Below are 21,773 nucleotides of genomic sequence, written 5' to 3'. Positions count from 1 at the left end.
ACTGATGGCGTCCTCATACATGAACAATACAACACTGTGGCAGCTTTAATCTTCCTCAGATCTTGCACTAGGACAACCCATCAATGTTGCTCAAACATATTGGATTTTTTTAATATGCCCTGTCAATGTTGATTGATAATAAGCAGAGATTAATCAATCTGAAAATGTCAAGCAGCACTGATCATGGAAACTTTATACATGAACGCTCAATTTACTTTCCGAACAGCTGAAGCAGAGATCAATAACCTTGTTGGCTGAAGCTACTGTTTGTGCAGAAGAAGAATATTTCAAAGATTGTACATTCATGTACAAAGAAACATTTCAAAGTTAGCTCTCATGAGGCTGTATTTCAAACTTAGTTCTTACAAGGCAAACTAAACCTTTGATCTTCATTGTGAGCAGTCTGCTGTAAGATCAATATGTACCAAACATATTCTTGAATACAATAAAGAATATATCAGCAAAACACTATGGTCCACCTGGATCATAAGAACATGCAACATGATTTTTTTGGTTACTGATAGTCTTGCTGTACTGACAAATAAGTCCATTGATGTGTGGTAATTCTATCCTCCTAATACGCAAGTCTAGCTATGCTGACACTAAGGACTCCAGTCTCTTATAGCGACAACTTGTTTTTATTATTTACCCAATCTAGAAATTATGATTTCAACTAATAATTATTGCATCAGAGACGTGCAAGTCTAGGTTACTGTTTGATGTCTGCAAAACATTCCCGCTTTGTCAAGCCAGCCTGAAATTAATGAGTCTGGATCAGACAATTTTACCATAGCTTGATATATGAAAATAAAGGTCAACGTCCCTGTCATAGGGAAACAATGACACACAAGGAACCAAGTCGCAAAGCCTGAACTCCACATCCATTTAGTTGCCTCTCATTACCAGCATTAGAATTGGTCTTCAGCAACCCATGCTTATCGTAAGAGGCGACTAACTGGATTAGGTGGCCAGACTCACTAACTTGGTTCATGCATGTTATCATATCCCAACAGTGTTGATCAATGCTCATAGAATAGGTCTTCAGTAACCCTTGCTTGCCCTAAAAGTCGACTATGCTCGTCGTAAGAGGCGACTAACAGGATCGGGTGGTCAGGCTCGCTGACTTGGTTGATTCATGTCATCGTATCCCAATTGCATGGATCGATGCTAATGATGTCATTAACGGGATTGTCTGGTCCAGACTTGATTATTTACAGACCGCCGTCATATAGCTAGAATATTGCTAAGGCCAGCGTTAAACAAACAAACAAACAATGCTCATAGTGTCAATCACTGGATTGTCTGGTCCAGATATGTTTGACAGTGCACTGTCATAATAACAAAATAAAGCCAGTGTATTGTTGAGTGAGGCGCTAAACAACAAACAAAACAATCTCATTAAAATCAGATCTTAGTTCTCGCTCCCGCTAAACAAAGATCTGAGGACATCCAATTACGGGTCACGTCAGACCGACCTTGCGCGAATTTGACCGACCAATGGAATGACGAATCAGAAGCCAGCTTTCTCGTGCTTTACGGCACTAATTTCAAATTGGCAACTACGCCTTGAAACATATTTTGACAAATTCTCGATTACAAATTTGAAACCTGAACAAAAGAACATTCTGGAATGGCTAATAGATGGTCTAGATTGTATGGATACAGTCGTTAAACCCGTAACTATCGTTCGTAGTTAAAGTTTTCGAGGCTGCATGATCAGAAATCCCATCCAAAAGAAATCATGACAAGCATAGGTGACTGTGACCAATTCTACACTGGATCCCCACATGGTGCAACAGGATACATCATTATTAATCTATTAATGGCCAAGCATACATCAAAGTAGCATCATTATCAAGGAAAAAATAGATCAGTTGTTTAATAATTTAGCCAGGCTTACAATTGGATTAGAATTTTCAATCAGCTTCATGACACAACTAATGGTGTCAGTGTTAGCTTCATAAATGTACTGCTTTCCTGCCAACAAACAACAAACGGTGTGCCATGCCATAATGCCAACTGGACATTTGATGCAGCAGCTTTGGGAATTTATGTCATTAGGACTAGTCCAGATGATTAGTGTAAACCTAATTACACTGGTCTTTAGAGTTTGTGAGGTGAGGTGAAATGGGGTTTAACGTCGCGTCCAAGATTATTGCACTTATATAGCGACGTGCATGCACGTGTATGTGTGTGTGTATGTTTGTGTGGCTGCTTTTACTAGTCCGGACTGATGCCGATATATAGTGCTAGCTCACTGAGATACCATGCCACAGTTTAACATGAATACCCCACTCAGACACAGTATACTGACTCCGAGCCGACCAGTCCTTGTTTTAGCCCCTAAATGCCGAGCGCCAGGCAGGGTAACAACAAGTACCATCTTTAAATGTCTTTTGGTATGACGCGGCTGGGGATCGAACCCCGGACCTTCTGCTCTCCGGGCGGACGCTCTACCATTAGACCACGGAGGCGGTTCTTTAGAGTTTGTAGTGAGTCCTGTTTGAACAAGACAAAAATGTTTACTATGTTTACGATTTCAGTTTTATTCAGTTCCAATTTATAGCAAAACTGAAGCATTGAGAACTGGGTCTGAATTATGGCCCTCAAAGGCCACTAAAAATAGTCAAGTAGGACAAACATCGTTGGATTTTTGCCTTCAGCAAACTTTAGTAGTCTCAGGCTAGCAGACAAACATGGATTTTGAAGGCTGTTCAGGTTAGCTAGATATAGACAAACATGCTCTATACCTTTGACTTTGGGTTCTAGTAAGCTGAGGAATTAAATCGTAGAATGACTGCATTGAAACAAACCAGACAGAATCAGGATTGAATGGGATATAGATTCTTTTGATTTTGAAATGTCGGAAGCGAGCCAGCCAAAGTCCTTCCAGTTGATGATTTCCGGAACCTAAAGAGACACGCAAATAGTTTCCCAGGATTTGTATACTTGAATAACTCGAGTAACTCATGGGTATTCCCAGCATTCCATGCAACAATCACTGGAACACACACTAAGATATGTATCTGCTTCGTCTCCAACTACAAATCACCTCACAATTAAACTAACATCAAATGATAATGTTTACATTTTTTCTCTGCTGGTGATTGGAAAAACAGAGTGAAGAGATCACTGCGGACTTTACAGTGAAGAGTGGATGTGTGTGATCATTGGGCACTAACCTTGTTGTGTAATCCTTTCAAGGGAAGAACTACTGGAGTTTTTGCAAATGATAAATATCACGCTTTCTAGGCACAAAAAAACCTGGCTGTCAGCTTACAGCAATATATCCACACTTGGCTGCCTACAACCATCTCAGATATTCTGCAGGGCACACCGACATCCCTGTCAGTCATGACATAATAAATAGCAGTGTTGTAATGTTGCATGCAGCGAGTGAATGAGGTGAAATGGGGTTTAACATCACGTCCAAGATTGAGTGCACTTACATAGCGACATGCATCCAGACGTGTGTTTGTGGTTGCTTGTACTAGCCGGGACTAAATGCTGATTTTATAGTCCTAAGCCCATTGAGGTACCATGCCGCAGATTAACATGAATACCCCACTCAGACACAGTATACTGACTCCGAGCTGACCAATCCTTGTTTTAGCCCCTTAATGCCGAGCACTAAGCAGGGTAACAACAAGTACCATCTTTAATCATCTTTGGTATGACGCGGCTGGGAATCGAACCCTGGACCTTCCACTTTCTGGATGGACGCTCTACCACTAGACCACAGTGGTGTTCTGTGAGTAAATTAATTAGCTCGGTGTGAGTGTAGATTAAGATCACTGAGTTTGAATGTAGATCACTGAGTTTAAATGTAGATCAGTGTGTTTAAATGTAGATCACTGAGTTTGAATGTAGATCATTGAGTTTGAATGTAGATCATTGAGTTTAAATGCAGATCACTGACTTTGAATGTAGATCATTGAGTTTGAATGTAGATCATTGAGTTTAAATGCAGATCACTGACTTTGAATGTAGATCCCTGAGTTTGAATGTAGATCATTGAGTTTAAACGTAGACCACTGAGTTTAAATGTAGATCACTGAGTTTGAATGCAGATCACTGACTTTGAATGTAGATCCCTGAGTTTGAATGTAGATCACTGAGTTTAAATGCAGATCACTGAGTTTGAATGTAGATCATTGAATTTAAATGTAGATCACTGAGTTTAAATGTAGATCACAGAGTTTGAAAGTAGATCAATGAGTTTGAATGTAGTTCATTGAGTTTAAATGCAGATCACTGACTTTGAATGTAGATCATTGAATTTAAATGTAGATCACTGAGTTTAAATGTAGATCACTGAGTTTAAATGCAGATCACTGAGTTTGAAAGTAGATCAATGAGTTTGAATGTAGACCACTGAGTTTAGATGTAGATCACTGAGTTTGAAAGTAGATCAATGAGTTTGAATGCAAATCACTGACTTTAAATGTAGATCGTGTTTAAATGTAGATCCCTGAGTTTAAATGTAGATCATTGAGTTTAAATATAGATCACTGAGTTTAAATGCAGATCTCTGAGTTTAAATTCAGATCACTGAGTTTGAATGTAGATCACTGAGTTTGAATGTAGATCATTGAGTTTAAATGCGGATCACTGAGTTTGAATGTAGATCACTATCTTTGAATGTAGATCACTGAGTTTAAATGTAGATCACTGAGTTTAAATGTAGATCATTGAGTTTAAATGCGGATCACTGAGTTTAAATGTAGATAATTGAGTTTAAATTCAGATCACTGAGTTTAAATGTAGATCATTGAGTTTAAATTCAGATCACTGAGTTTAAATGTAGATCACTGAGTTTGAATGTAGATCACTGAGTTTAAATGTAGATCACTGAGTTTGAATCTAGATCACTGTGTTTGAATGTAGATCACTGAGTTTGAATGTAGATCACTGAGTTTGAATGTAGATCACTGTGTTTAAATGCAGATCACTGAGTTTGAATGTAGATCACTGAGTTTGAATGTAGATCATTGAGTTTAAATGTGGATCACTGAGTTTGAATGTAGATCACTATGTTTGAATGTAGATCACTGAGTTTAAATGTAGATCACTGAGTTTAAATGTAGACCACTGAGTTTAGATGTAGATCACTGAGTTTAAATGTAGATCACTGAGTTTGAATGTAGATCACTGAGTTTGAATGTAGATCACTGAGTTTGAATGTAGATCACTGAGTTTAAATGTAGATCACTGAGTTTGAATCTAGATCACTGAGTTTGAATGTAGATCACTGAGTTTGAATCTAGATCACTGAGTTTGAATGTAGATCACTATGTTTGAATGTAGATCACTGAGTTTAAATGTAGATCACTGAGTTTAAATGTAGATCACTGAGTTTAGATGTAGATCACTGAGTTTAAATGTAGATCACTGAGTTTAAATGCAGATCACTGACTTTGAATGTAGATCCCTGAGTTTGAATGTAGATCACTGAGTTTGAATCTAGATCACTGAGTTTGAATGTAGATCACTGAGTTTAAATGTAGATCACTGAGTTTGAATGTAGATCACTGAGTTTGAATGTAGATCACTGAGTTTAAATGTGGATCATTGAGTTTAAATTCAGATCACTGTGTTTGAATGTAGATCACTGAGTTTGAATGTAGATCACTGAGTTTGAATGTAGATCACTGAGTTTAAATGTAGATCACTGAGTTTGAATGTAGATCACTGAGTTTAAATGTAGATCACTGAGTTTGAATGTAGATCACTGTTTGAATGTAGATCACTGAGTTTGAATGTAGATCACTGAGTTTGAATCTAGATCACTGAGTTTGAATGTAGATCACTGAGTTTAAATGTAGATCACTGAGTTTGAATGTAGATCACTGAGTTTAAATGTAGATCATTGAGTTTAAATTCAGATCACTGTGTTTGAATGTAGATCACTGAGTTTGAATGTAGATCACTGAGTTTGAATGTAGATCACTGAGTTTAAATGTAGATCACTGAGTTTGAATGTAGATCACTGAGTTTAAATGTAGATCACTGAGTTTGAATGTAGATCACTGTTTGAATGTAGATCACTGAGTTTGAATGTAGATCACTGAGTTTAAATGTAGATCACTGAGTTTAAATGTAGATCACTGAGTTTGAATCTAGATCACTGAGTTTGAATGTAGATCACTGAGTTTGAATCTAGATCACTGTGTTTGAACGTAGATCACTGTGTTTGAATGTAGATCACTGAGTTTGAATGTAGATCACTGAGTTTGAATGTAGATCACTGAGTTTAAATGTAGATCACTGAGTTTGAATCTAGATCACTGAGTTTGAATGTAGATCACTGAGTTTGAATCTAGATCACTGTGTTTGAATGTAGATCACTGAGTTTGAATGTAGATCACTTAGTTTGAATGTAGGTAACTGAGTTTGAATGTAGATCACTGAGTTTGAATGTAGATCACTGTGTTTGAATGTAGATCACTGAGTTTGAATCTAGATCACTGAGTTTGAATGTAGATCACTGAGTTTAAATGTAGCTCACTGAGTTTGAATCTAGATCACTGAGTTTGAATGTAGATCACTGAGTTTAAATGTAGATCACTGAGTTTGAATGTAGATCACTGAGTTTGAATGTAGATCACTGAGTTTAAATGTATATCACTGAGTTTAAATGCAGACCACTGAGTTTAGATGTAGATCACTGAGTTTGAATGCAAATCACTGAGTTTGAATCTAGATCACTGTGTTTAAATGTAGATCACTGTATGCAGTGAATATGTTAATCACAAGATAATTGCTCAAAATGAGAATTCACTCAACTATGCATCTATTTGTCTGGACCCAAAACGAAGACAGGGAAGAACAAGGAAAAAAAACCACATTAGCATCTGGAAAAGTGTTCAGTGAAACTCAAAACATGGGTACGGTGCTAACTAACCAAGGATCCCAATTAGGACACACCTTGGATTGCAACCAGTGATAATCTGGCACACCTGGGGCCGAACTCTGCATAGCAAGATGCAGGTTTTTGCAGGTGCTGACAAACCAGGAATCAAAATCAGGGTGATCCAGGATTTGAACCCAGATTCAGCTTGTCCTGGCACCTCAATCTGTGCCTTTGGATTTGACAATGATGTTTGACTGTATAAGAATTTCTCATAACTTAAAATACTATCCCCATCTCCAATCAAAGGAAAACTTTTCCATTTTCCACTGGAAAGACAATACATTTAATAATAATTTTGAAACAATTATCGAAAGATAACATCTTCAACATAACAATGAACTAGAGATATTAAGTACACAGGCTTCAAATGACATTTGGCGGGAAATCAATTTATCCATCAGCAGCTTCGTGGCATGACAAAATAAAATGATGACAACACAAGCATTGTCTGGTTCCCTTAGGCAGTTAGGACTCAACACCTCAATACCACTGCTACTGAGTGAGACCCTCGCAGAATATCATACTACAGGAATCCACAGCCTCTCCTTACAGTGCTGTGGCCCAACTCCTGCGTGAATATTCGGCACATGATCACTGCTGTGTATTACATGAGCAAGTCTGACAATTGATCCTTTGAGGAGAGAGTTGGTGAAGATCTGGCATCTTGTCATCTGCTGATGTGGGAAATACCTAGCACTGATGTACTTGACCAAGGCATCCAGAAGGCAGTGGCTGGGAGGTGGTTACGGTGAGCTTTTAATCTTATATTTATTGATTGGGATGGCTTTTGGAGCTGTGGCCAGTTCTCCAAGCTGGTACCATCAACCACATGTGTTTCATGGTAAATATTTACATATTATGTTGGGGAATCATGTAGAAACATGAAGCAAGTTTATGATGCAAAACTGCATCTCAGAGTATTTGATATTCATAGTCTTTGTAGAATAGGTTAAAGTTTATTACGTCTATGGGATGTCTGGAAATATAGCTCAGAATCAAATCTTAAGAATTAGGTTCCCAAACAAGAAAAGGTACAAACTTAAAAAAGCAAATTACGTTCACCTTCAACAATAGGGTTAAATAAACATATAATACATAAAATCAAAGGATACAGACTTATGAAATAATACCCAAATTTATTAAAAATTATTCTCCAACACATATCTAAATGGCTTTCAGTGTCAACTTGTGACACTCATACTGATTGCCGCCATGTCACCAGGTAACTGATAGTGCAACGCGTGATGTCATCCGTGTCAGCCTGCACTTCCTGAATGGCAGGCCAGTGTTAGTCATGCAGACACAGTTGATTATACACAAACTGACATGCATCCCTTCCTCCTGATGGGGATGCAACCAGATGCCTCGTGTTAAGGAACCGCCATCTCTCCATGGCGTCAGTGGTCTAGGTAGAACTAATCAGTCATAGCACCCAGCACACACATTCCTTTGTCTTGCTGCAATTAGCCAGGCCAAGGTGTATCCTGAAAGGCTTAACGCCTGTAATTGAGTAGATCTTTGCTTCAGGAGTTCTGATTGAAACTGTTACCTCATGATTGTCTGATAAGCTGCTATGACAAAAAGATGAGACTGCTTGACGAAGCTAGGATGAAGGTGATAATGGGTACTTGTGTATAGGAGGGGAATGGGTGGCCCAATCGTCTAAGGCCCAACAATTCGCTGTGCAGAGTTGTGTCCCTTGGGCATGCCAAAACCTTTGATTGTTGGTTCGAATCCCGGTTTGCCCCTATTATGTGTCTAGGTTTGTCAGCACCATGTCCGTTTCACCAAAGTGGTAATTACATATAAATGTCTGAGACCTGCATCACTTCGGGCTTTCCTCCCACATTGAGCTGACACGCTGTGATATAATTGGAATACTGTTTCAAAGCGTTAAAGCCAACTCACTCACTCCAGAGATTATAGGCCCGTTCATCTATCATCCAAAACTGGCCTGCACAGATGGCTAGCTGTTCATTTTACACTAAAGATACTGGCTATTAACTGTTTACAAGCTAAAAAAAATTGGAAGATTCATTCTACAGTATAAATAGAATCTCATGCTAGTAGCTCAAATACATCAACACTTATCAAGCCTGGGTCCTTTAAACTTTTATCAACTAATGTGTTGATATATTTGATATCAAGACACTCGGGACAGTCTCTCTACATAGAAACATCAAGTTGTTTCAGTGTCAGTCAGCAACAAGGACAAAAATAAAAAAAGGTATAAATTTCAGAAAGCATGAAGAAAGGTTGAAGAAGAACAGTCTAGTATCTTTTAGACTCATTTACTATTTAGAATGTATCCATCAGAGTGTTTCAGGCTGGCTCTTTTATAAAGATTAGACTACATATGTGTATATGCATTAGCCTGGAAATACTGTTTCAAACCTTCTTGTAACATGTGTCTGACTTCGTTCCTTCAATCAGCAAAATCAGTACATCAAGTAATCTAGTTATTAGTAGTTAATCAGGGAATACCAAATGAGCTACGAGGAATTACAGATTTGATGTCCCGATAGAACGAATGTTGTCAATCCCAAGCCTTTCATTCACAGGAGTGAGTGAGTATGGTTTTACACCGCTTTTAGCAATATTCCAGCAATATCACGGCGGGGGACACCAGAAATGGGCTTCACACATTGTACCCATGTCGGGAATCGAACCCGGATCTTCGGCGTGACGAGCGAACGCTTTAACCACTAGGCTACCCGACCGCCCCTCATTCAAAGGAAAGAAAATCAGTAAATTTTGGGTTTTGGGTAGGTCATATCATATATCACATGGGCATTTTAAGAGAGAAATGATTAACAGACGTATGAAATGTCAAGCTACAGAGAAACTTCCGTGAAGGCAAACATTATTCAGATGACGCGCAGTGATCATTTTGTGACATCATGAACAAAATATGATGTCATATCGTAATTTTCTCAACAATGAAGCACCATAATGTCACATGGCTTCAACTGACCAATCAGCACTGACAATCGCTAAAATGCATTGGTGCTAATATCAGTATTCACACAGGAATAGTACTGATTAAATTTGCTGTGTATTCAGTATATAAATCATTTCTTGATTTGAAACTAAAAGTAAATTACAAAAACAAGTGACGGTCACTGGCCTTAATTTCGTATCACAATTTATTGCAATAATGATTTATATATTGCGATACGTGAAAGCTTTCATGATATGTATATATTAGTATTTCATATACTGTGCTATACCAGTAATGCTGTGCACCTCCAACTAAACCCCTTAAAAATGCAAACTCTAATGTGTTTTCATGGACGAATGACAAGAATGAGATCATTTTTTTCGACTCAGCCCAACTATCTAAACCAAACTCCTGTCAAAAACAGACGACTGACATGAAATGACACGACAAGCACGGCAGGGATGTGTATTGATTCAGTTATATTACAAGTTGACACCCTTGGTGTTGCGTCCATTAGTACTAGTACACTCACAGTACACTCTCACAGTACACTTTACACCTGAACTGTGCCCAGTTATTATCCATCATCTCGTAATGAGTAAAATCAATTTCCCGTGTGACATTTCCCTGCTGTGTCAGATGGACAGATCAATATGAGCCATGCCACTTACACCACAATTTACTCTGCCTCTTCCATAATCACTACTTGAAAATTTCGGATTGGTTGAAATGAATGTGGTATACGAATGCTGTTGCATCACTATTGATGAGTCATGTTTCAACCCCAAAACCGTTTGTCTCTTGACACAGCACTGGTTTTTCAAACATGAGAATTTTTCTTTCTTTTTAAAAGTGTGACAACCCCATTACCTGTCGAGAAACTTTAATCATCAATGTTGAAAGTGCATGCAAAGAGGACATGGACGCTGTCTGTTAATCAATCTTGGTTTGAAACAGCTGAATGTAGGCCACAATGTGTGAATATATCATATGTTTGCTTACATCATTCACTTAGCACTATGGCAATTCTATATAGAAGAATTAAAAATCCTACTTTGCACTCAGTTTGAACCTGACTGGATATTGACAATGGCATAGTAACAGGTGTTATGTCAATATAAACATACTACACTGTGGTGCATTATTGTGACCTAGATATCAATAAGTCTTATGTTGCATTGTGTAAACACAAGCCAACTGAAGAACAGAGGATTGTGTCATCAGAACGCATCTACCGTATTTTACATAGTTCAAGTTCCTTTTGATTTATTGTTTTTAACAAGGCGTCAAAAGATATTCCAGCTAGACGATGGCAGTCTGTGAATAATGGAGACTTGACAAGACAATCCCGTGATTGACATCATGAACAATGATGTACGCAGTTGGGATACAATGACATGCATCAACCAAGTCGGTGAGTCTCAGCTCCCGATCCTGTTAGTCGCCTGTTACGACAGGCATAGTTGTCTTTATCGGCAAGCATGGGTTGCTGAAGACCTATTCTACCCCGGATCTTCATGGTATTCATGTGATTTGAATGGATGACAGAGCATAGAGTATTTATCATTGGTACATCACCTGCAGTTTTCAGTCGGCATGTAACGGCAGTAGTGCCTGGATGTAACTCTGATGGTATCTCTGGGCCACGACTTAACCAGACACAATGGCCTCTTTTGTGTTGAATTTCTTTCTGCTTACTATCTCTGTACGGTACATATTTCCTAAACAATAATTAGATATTTCAGACACAAGAAGATATTTTCCTAAAGTGCATTTCCATCAACTAAAATTTTATCTCATTTTAAGTTTCTTAATTGAGGATGTAAAATTCATTTGTCCATGTACTATAATTAAGTATAATTATGAAATTCATAACAACATATGGTGAATGACCATATCATAAACAGGTTTTGGATAATTACTGGGTACACAGTTGTATGATGAAAGCTATCAGCTGCCTTTTTAATTATTGACAGATGTACATTACAAATCTACATGTTTCTTGAAATATCCGGTCCAAATTATCTCATAATTATAGATTAATGATTTCTTAGCTTTTCCAGTTCAGTTCCCCCCTCATGTACAAGCAACCGACAAAGTGCACACAATTATTTTGTAAGAAGTACTGGAAGATATAGCACTCATGCATATCAGTTGTATAAGTGAACAGCATTAGAAATTGGCACTAGTCCTGTAGTCCTGCCAAACTGCCCAATAGTTAAGTTATCCTTAAGGACTAGAAGATATTTGCCATTTTTAAGGATTTTGATATATGTTATCAATATAAGGACTAGTGGAGTAAACCTGTTCGTTTCTATTGCTGGTGAGTGGTATGCCTCTGGGTGTGTTGTGTGCTGCTCGAGTGATCCATGTGTGCAACCCACCCTCCCTGATTGTCTGGGCCCAGAGAGGCAATCCCAGTTAAGATCTGGGGAAGAACAGGTCTTCAGCAACCCATGCTTGCCATAAAAGGCGACTATGCTTGTCGTAACAGGCGACTAACAGGATCAGGTGGTCAGACTTGCTGACTTGGTTGATGCATGTTATCATATCCCAAATGCGTGGACTGATGCTCATGTTGTCAATCGCTGGATTGTCCAGTCCTGACTCAATAATTTACAGACCGCCGTCATGTAGCTAGAATATTTCTGGGCGTGGCATGAAACAACAAAACAAAGAAAGCATATGGAATTGTTTCATACATCATAAACTTTCAGATTGTAGAAACAAGATATATATGGATTTTGAAGGTATTGGTGTTAAAAATTGATATCAATATATGTATATACGCAACTTCAAAGGGAGGTTGTAAAGTGCATCATATATTTGATGAGCAGAGGAGTGAGTGAATATTGTTTCAGCAATATTCCAGCAATATCATGACAGGGGACACCAGAAATAGACTTCACACATTGTACCCATGTGGGGAATGGAACCAAGGTCTTTCGTCATGATGAGCAAATGCTTTAATGACTAGGTTACCCCATTACTCAGATGAGTGAGTGAGTGCGTATGGTTTTATGCCGCTTTTAGCAATATTCCAGCAATATCATGACAGGGGGCACCAGAAATGGGCTTCAAATTGTACCTATGTCAGGAATCGAACCTGGGTCTTCGGCGTGACGAGCGAACGCTTTAACCACTAGGCTACCCGACTGCCCCTCGCCCAGATGAGCAGATGAAGCTCTCTTTACTTCACAATGAACCAGTATAGTACTGACAGAAACGTTTGCACTATTTCACCCGAGGCAACTGCATTCAGAGTATCTACTTATGTTGAACAAGTCCAGTCAAGCACCAAGTTCAAATTAAGATATGCATTTAGTTATACAATTCAGTTCACATTGAGGGTATGCACAATAGAGTGTTAACTACATCTATTTATTCCATTGAGGCATGAGAGCTCAAAGTAAGAAAAGTCACCCATCCAAGGGATGAAGAGGCTGACTGACTCACTCTAAAGCATGTATTCAGAAACAATATTCAACACAAGTCCTGAATGAAGATAAACAACTACATTCATAAGTCTTCTACATTATTGATCATATAAATATGGTTGACCAGGTTCCTAAATATTGAAAATCTCCCACAAGAAGTTATTTCCATCACAAGTCATTCGGCAAGATTCTCTATATAGCCACTCCTCCAGAATGTCTTAACAACTGTGGATCAACACCAATAACTCTGTGACCCCTGTAATCATCAATGATTGCAACAACAAACTGACTTCTCTTTCATACAAAGCAAAAACGCTACAACCAGTTTCTGTTCAATGCCAATGTCCAACAACAGACCCTTCCCTACAGCCTTCAGCAATACATGCTTGTCCTGAGAGGCGACTAACTGGATCGGGTGGTGAGGCTCGCTGACTTCATTGATGCAGATCATTGTATCACAGTTGCGAATCTCATGATATAAATCACTGGTTGGTGCATGTCTATGTATCCCAATTGTGTATCAATTGCTCATGATGTCAATCACTGGATTGTCTGGTCCACATGCGATTATTTACAGCCCACCGTCAAATAGCTGGAATATTGCTGAGGGCGGCGTTAAAAAACAAACAAACAATCCTTACAATCATCATCTCATCCAATACAATACGTAGATGTCTCCATAAAACAGCCAATCGAAGAAGTCAAACTTGGAGTGGTTAGTTGTGACACCAATGTAAAGCATAATAGGCTGACCCCATGTAGTCCATACAGTTGTAACTGTGGTCAATACATTTGTGAACATAACAATGTTGCAGATGGGCCAGGCTTATAGTGGTGCGTATCTAATAACAGATTGATTCTAGCATCCATCAAATGCTCGAGCATCCAGTGCAATGGTGCTGTATATATAGAATCCAGAGGTTGTCTTCGTATGTGAATCTCCGGTCCTTTGTGCAAGACACGGACAAACACATGGCTCGGGGCACTACACTTGATGTGGTTCCAAGTTGATTCACATCAGCAGCATCAATAGATTGGCTGTCCTGTACATAACAAGATGACAATGTTAAGATCAGATTCTGGAAACTTGTTGATATACTACTCAATATTTGCTAAGGACCAATATAGATACCTCAGTAAAAGGTCTGGTCCTTGTAAACTGCTGAGTAGTATATATGATCAAAGACCAGGGTACGGAATGTATGTCACATATGTGCTCAATATCGATGGGCAAATAAACCATTTACCGGGCTTTATGACAGAAAATATTGCTAATGGATTTATTTATTATTTACTATAGTTGAAGTTATGTTGATGATGATGATGATGAAGTTCTCATCCTGATATGGCTGCCTGTCACAGTATATTGGTGCTCATGATTTCAAAACTAGTTTGCCTGTGCCAGACCTATTTACCGGCAACAGCAATATACATCCTATCTGCATCCTCAAATTGTTACAGGGGGGTGGGGTAGGCTCGTGGATAAACCTTTCGCTCTTCACATCGAAGACCTGGGTTCGATTCCCCACATGGGTACAATGTGTGAAGCCCATTTCTGGTGTCCCCGACTGTGATATTGCTGGAATATTGCTAAAAGCGCCATAAAACCATACTCGCTCACTCACGGTTATTGTTAAAGTCTGTGCCAAAAACATCTGAGTTTACTGGACAGAACATGTCTCTAAGCTTCAATTTCAGTAGATTTTAGTCTTATGATAGAGACTATTACTATTACCCAAGCTTACAAGACAGTACAGATATTTACTAGACTTGGGGTTGGGACCAGAGGCTAAAGTTGCAGACTGTTGTTATGTGTATTTAATTTAATTGCCTTATCAGTTTCAGTAGACAAGTTCCACAGATGAGACATCTAGTATCCCTGATATTGCTTACTGTTGTTCTTCTATTAGATGCTAATACATGCCAGTTCTCCGACACACTCTTGCACTCCCTTCGACGTTCGGTCTCAAGATAACAATTTCCTATTTTATTCTGTGATATGTTGGTAAATAAAAATGACCGTTTCCTGCAAATGTACCCTCTGTATGACTGACTGTAGCACTCGCTTTTCGATAAGGTCTTGAGTTGCCACTGTGCCAGCATTAAACAGAATAGACACCAGCCCTCTAATAGACGATTGGTAAAAGCTTGAAATGAATAGACACCTAGGCCATCTAATAGAGGAAATACGATATACATACCTACATGACTACCATGGATCGTAATGAATTGGACAATCTGCTACAGCTTCCCATGGTTCTATTGGCTACAGCTTGCATAAATATGTTTTTAAAATCCTCTCTGCAATGTTTTGCATTATGTATATGGGTATATGGATACTAATTTATGGCCCTGTATGCATAATGTGTGTGCATATATACACAATATTCATCTCTTTACCATTTTACAGCGTTAGAAATTGGCACTAGTCCTACAGTCCTTGCCAAACTGCCCAATGGTAAAGGTATCATAAGGACTAGTAGAAATTTGCCCTTTTTAAGGGTTTTGCTTTATGTTATCATTATAAGGACTAGTGGCCGAAAACTGTTAGTTTCTAACCCTGTTTTAAAGATGGGGTGCTTTAACCTCAATAGCCACGAATGGCTGTGAATTTCTCACATTAATAAGGCCATTATGTTTATATTTGTTGGATCATGAATTCGCCGTCACTATTTTCTTCATAATTTGAGATAACAAAATAATCGAAACACATCATACATGCAAAAATATTTTTGGTCACGCAGTGTTCTTAAAAAAAAATCATCTAGGAAAGTTGTGATGTTCAAGTTAACATTTAATATTTCGCCAAATCATAGTCAACGTAATTCCTTACATAATAATTCTAGAATTACCTCCCTTGTTTTTGATATGCAGACTTTGCCAAATATTAACTCCTTTGTCTTCCAATAAAAACCGAAGTTTCCAGCAGACGATTACGCTAAATATGGTAAATTCATCATTTGACCTCAGCATTGATGCCAGACCTAATCGACATGGCATAATGTGAAGTTATTAAAGTATTTTTATTCCATCCTCCGACTTCTGACTTTGACAAAGTGCATCCTTGATCTAACAAATAAAAAATAATAATAGCCCAATCTGAAATAGTGCAGCAGTGCAGCTCTGACAGAACTTTCACTTCCAAACAGTTCCACAGGCAATGCTGCATAAGGATGTCGGCCATGAAACAGTTTTACAATGCCATGCGTCACACATCAATACACATCAGATTTCTATCTGCCAAATGATTTTCATCAAAATAGCTCAGAGGCAAAAAAAAGAGAGTTTAAAACATAACTATATATTTCGCAAATCTGGTATTTTTCATTAGCTTACACTAAGCAACCACTTTATCATAGAGTACCTTCAAACATCGTTCCATAAACATAGTGATTTTTCAAGCTGTTTTACAATTCCATTTTTGCTGAACAAACAGCAAGTAGTCGCTCGGAGCCATAGGAAACACACAAACTGATTTGCACAATCATTTTTCTATTCCTGGTGAAGAGCTCTCCAGGGAAATGATTATTCATTTGCTTGTCAAACCATGAGTTTAAATGGTTTTATCACCATAACAACCAGAAGAAACATTATAAAACATGTGCTGACCGGCAACAGGAGGAGAGCACATTAAACATGGCAGTGCTAGGACAATGATGATACGGTAACCGTGCTGGACGAAATGATGAATATCCCTCGTGCTGTAGTTTTATTAAACATCACAGTCGCATTGCACATTGAGAGTGGAGGCTTTCTAGGGTTGTTCATTACAACAAGGTATCATACTGTTGCTTTTTGATCCCCTGGATACTCATAATTTTCTTGTTTTGTAATAACATGACCAAAAATAACATTTATGAAAGCATTACATTCGTCCCAGAATTCTTTAACATGAGAGGGGCGGTCGGGTAGCCTAGTGGTTAAAGCGTTCGCTCGTCATGCCGAAGACCCAGGTTCGATTCCCGACATGGGTACAATGTGTGAAGCCCATTTCTGGTGTCCCCCGCCGTGATATTGCTGGAATATTGCTAAAAGCGGCGTAAAACCATACTCACTCACTTTAACATGAGAACATTCTAAATATATGTGAACAATGTTTTAATAATAATAATAATTTAGGAAATTAGTCAAGCCTTTAGAAATCATTACGTAAGTCATCAAACCACCTAGCCTTATAACACTACTAAATGTAAAGGTAAGGCTACATTCTGTCTAAAAGGCTCTTTTTTTTAGTTTTTCATTGACCATTCTCTTATGTTTGAACATCATCAGAGACCCAAACGTAGCAGGTGTAGGGAACATGCAGACATATGAAAACACTTCATCTTTGTCATCATCTTGCTCATAGTAAGAATTTCTCACCCATTTTCACTTATTTTAACCTTTCTTCACGCGAGAAATTAACACATTACAAAAGCTGAAAGACTAGTTGGCAGTCATATGAACATGTTTGATAACGTTCTTACCAATATTTAAGGGACCAGAATATAATTTCGATAGAAACAAGCAATTCCATTTATATTGTAAAGAAGCCCCTGTAAGAAGGGAGATTCAGAGCCAGTGGAAAATCTAGTCTTGCTTCATTCAAGGCTAGAGCATTACAGTAAAGGGGGCGGTCGGGTAGCCTAGTGGTTAAAGCATGCGCTCGTCGCGCCGAAGACCCAGGTTCGATTCCCGACATGGGTACAATGTGTGAAGCCCATTTCTGGTGTTCCCCGCCGTGATATTGCTGGAATATTGCTAAAAGCGGCGTAAAACCATACTCACTCACTCACTCATTACAGTAAGGGCTCGGCGGAAGGGACAATAATACCGTCCGGGGACAGTGAGACAGACTACAAATGATACCTTTTTACAAACTCAGCAGATGATATTAATTCATCTCCAGCAATCTTCAACAGCATAGGACCGAATGTCTCAAACACGAGACAGTGTTGTCTACTTCAGCCCCTTAATTCCTATCATAACAGGTGTGGTGGGGTAGCCTTGTGGTTAAAGTGTTCACTCATCACGCCAAAGACCTGGGTTCAATTCCCAATATGGGTTAAATATGTAAAGCCCATTTCTGGTGCCCCCCACCATGATATTGCTAAAAGCGGCATAAAACCAAACTCACTCCTATCATAACAGCAAATCTAAATCAAAATATGGTTAACTGACAGTATGGTATTACTTTAAATTGTTATCGGATTACTATGTCAATAATAAGTGGTGTGTAATTTCACCACCTGGATCAATACAGGTAATGCTAGGTGTATGAAATATTACCTTGTACGACACTGATCAATATATGATGTATCATTTACTTGATAAATTCCTCATGCATGATTTACTCCATCTAATAATCCTCTATCCTTGATACAGATCTCTAACTGCCAATTCCATTTGTGTTATTAATGACGATGATTTAAACAGGGTTCGATATGCCTTTGTGTTACTGGACAGAATGACCTGGTTCTGGTGAGTCAAGACACAATCCTACATGTGGAGAGTCAGACAGGAAATTAGAATAAGTCTCTTTGCACTCAGATCTCTATATTTAAAGGGACACTTCCCCTTTTTAATCAGTATAGTAGACAGTGCACGTTTGAGTATGAGTGTATGGCGGAATGAGGTTCAACACTTGTATAGCAGCGTTTTGTTTGTTTGTATAACAGCACACTCAGCAATATCCAGCTTTATGATGGCAGATCGTACATATTTGAGCCTGGACCAGCTAGACCATCCATGGTTTGATGTCATGCGCATCGATCTACGCAAATGCATTACAATGACATGCATCAACCAAGTCAGCAAGTCAGACCACCCGATCCAACAAGCATGGGTTGCTGGAGACCAATTCTAACCAGCATTTCTATGGTGGGGCACCAAGAATGGGCTTCAGACATTACACCTGTCTGTGGAATCAAACTCAAGTTGTCCTTGAGAGAAGCGAACATTAGATATACTTAGCCAACCTCCAATGTGTTAATACTTGTTTCTGGCTAATTCAAGATATTGTAACAAGTACTCTATATTTACTAGGACATCGTGTTTGTGTTAAATAAAACACAAACAAACTCTTCTCCATATCCACAGAACAACACTGGGTTCAGTTCATTCAATTTGATGAAAAATCACATACATGAGCCGTAAAATGCAAACCTGATGAATTAACGATCAAATACATTTAACACAACCCTGAAATGAGGAGTAAATATAGTTAACAGTCATTCATCTCTGACAAGAAAACAAATCTTCAACATATTTTTCGAATCATACCACTGATGACACAGACGAATCACGTGTTCTCACAAAGGTAAATCAACATATGTTTCTAATGAAATAAGATGCAAAGATTCATTATGTTTTCAAACCTTAAGTGTCGGTTGGAAACAGATGTATCTTCCCTTGCATGCAAAACCAACTACCATAGTCATATTGGCAATAACAAAATGTCCAATATTTGCTTCTAAAACAGACAGTATTTTGAAAACATTCCAACTTGAAAGGGGTTGTGTAATTGTCTTGATGGAATTTCAGTGTTTTCAGAAGCAATGGCCAATACTGGTGCAAGGTTTGGTTGATTTTAGCATGAGTCTTCCATTGATTTAAGTGGCTTGGAGAGGGGTAATCATCGGTTTGGTCCGTAAAGATAAAGTTGGTCTGAAGTGGGACGCTCATCCCAGCTTGACAATGGAAGTCTGCCAAACTGTGATGGCCTGATTGTCAATGATGGCCAAGTAGCCTACAGAATAACTACATGTTGCTCAGCTGGGTGCACCAATTTTCTTCTGCCAAGTCTGGAAGCCTGAAGCAGGAGACACAAAAACAGCATCCGATAGATTTTTGCTGAGGGATTTGGAAACACAACAACATTGATGCCTCATATCTGATTGACATACCATTCACGCTTCTATAATAGGCCAGGGTTCATAAATTCTTACACATTTTTCTTTACTTATATGCAACAGAATCTCTGCATTTGTAGAAAGCTTCCTCAGACCAAATTATCATGTCGTTTTTACTTTGAAAAACATAAGTAAATGCACCATCAATGTACTGGGTTTCTGGTCCATGACTTGATTGTATTGTTTGTTTACAGGCTGCCATCGCAGGGCAGGAATACTGTTTAGCGGCATCAGGAAATAAATAGTTACTTTTTTCACAAATTGTGTGAGTGGCAGGTGCTACCATATATTTTCCCTTTTTGTGAACACCTTGTGTCATCACTGATTTTTAGTCCATTCACATAATTTTCACCACTATTTTCATCTTTTATGCTCAAAGGAATCTGTTTTGTCGGATAACTGAGACTGATTGGTGATGACGTTTTTACATATGCTACCATTTTACAGAGAAATGATGATTATTGTGATATGGCCCTTCAGATGATCATGGGTTCTGTCATTGTTCCATCACTGTTCCATTGTTGTTCCATCACTGTTCCATCGTTGTTCCATCACTGTTCCATCGTTGTTCCATCACTGTTCCATCGTTGTTCCATCACTGTTCCATCAATGTTCCATCACTGTTCCATCGTTGTTCCATCATTTTCCTCGGAGTGATGAAGGTCTCCATTTCACTCTGGCATGCTCCATCATCCCAATCTTGGTTAGCTGAACTCAATTAGTGAAGCCACTTTAATTCTTAGCTTAAAACAATAAATATCTGGAGGAAAAAAGATACAACCTGATTGCCACACACACACTCTCCTACAAGTGTGCCAAACTAGTGTAAAGTGTAGCAGTGTGAAGTCTCACACAACATCATGTTTACTGATTCTAACAACCTACAGGTGATTTTCATCAGACTGACGCCATAAAATGTACACTTGATATTTATATCCCTTTACAACTCCCTCATCATATTATAACTACACCCATCCTTGCATTCAGCCTCAAAGACTCACTTAAAATACTGCATAAATACCATGTATCTTTCCATCTGCTTGAATCCCACTGCACCCATTTTGACATCTGCTCTGGTAGCCCTACTTCAAGAATGTTTATAAACTAGCATCCTTCCAACTGTCGTCATAGTCCCACTACACCAAGCCTTACCTCAAGTCTGTTTTTAAACTAGCATCCTTCCAACTGTGGCGTCATAATCCCACTACACCAAGCCTTACCTCAAGTCTGTTTTTAAACTAGCATCCTTCCAACTGTGGCGTCATAATCCCACTACACCAAGCCTTACCTCAAGTCTGTTTATTAACTAGCATCCTTCCAACTGTGGCGTCATAATCCCACTACACCAAGCCTTACCTCAAGTCTGTTTTTAAACTAGCATCCTTCCAACTGTGGCGTCATAATCCCACTACACCAAGCCTTACCTCAAGTCTGTTTATTAACTAGCATCCTTCCAACTGTCGTCATAATCCCACTACACCAAGCCTTACCTCAAGTCTGTTTATTAACTAGCATCCTTCCAACTGTCGTCATAGTCCCACTACACCAAGCCTTACCTCAAGTCTGTTTTTAAACTAGCATCCTTCCAACTG

General features: G+C 38.7%; 2 protein-coding genes across 5 annotated transcripts in view; one reads left to right on the top strand and one right to left on the bottom strand.

Moving 5' to 3' along the window:
- Positions 1 to 21,773, bottom strand: part of LOC124122535 (mitochondrial inner membrane protease subunit 2-like) — a 148,963-nt gene that overhangs the window by 42,733 nt on the left and 84,457 nt on the right. The window lies entirely within an intron of this gene.
- The window catches only part of LOC124136550 (leucine-rich repeat neuronal protein 1-like), an 81,586-nt gene continuing 66,880 nt past the window's right edge, over positions 7,068 to 21,773 (top strand). For both annotated transcript variants that reach the window (XM_046502519.2, XM_046502491.2), the window contains exon 1: positions 7,068 to 7,661. The gene's annotated coding sequence lies outside the window, so the exon portion shown is untranslated. The remainder of the gene's footprint in view (positions 7,662 to 21,773) is intronic.

Source organism: Haliotis rufescens, unplaced genomic scaffold (assembly GCF_023055435.1).
Source record: "Haliotis rufescens isolate VD_foot unplaced genomic scaffold, xgHalRufe1.0.p SCAF_16, whole genome shotgun sequence".
NCBI lineage: Eukaryota > Metazoa > Mollusca > Gastropoda > Lepetellida > Haliotidae > Haliotis > Haliotis rufescens.
The sequence above is the reverse complement of the archived record's forward strand: the minus strand, read 5'-3'. Positions and strand labels throughout refer to the sequence as shown.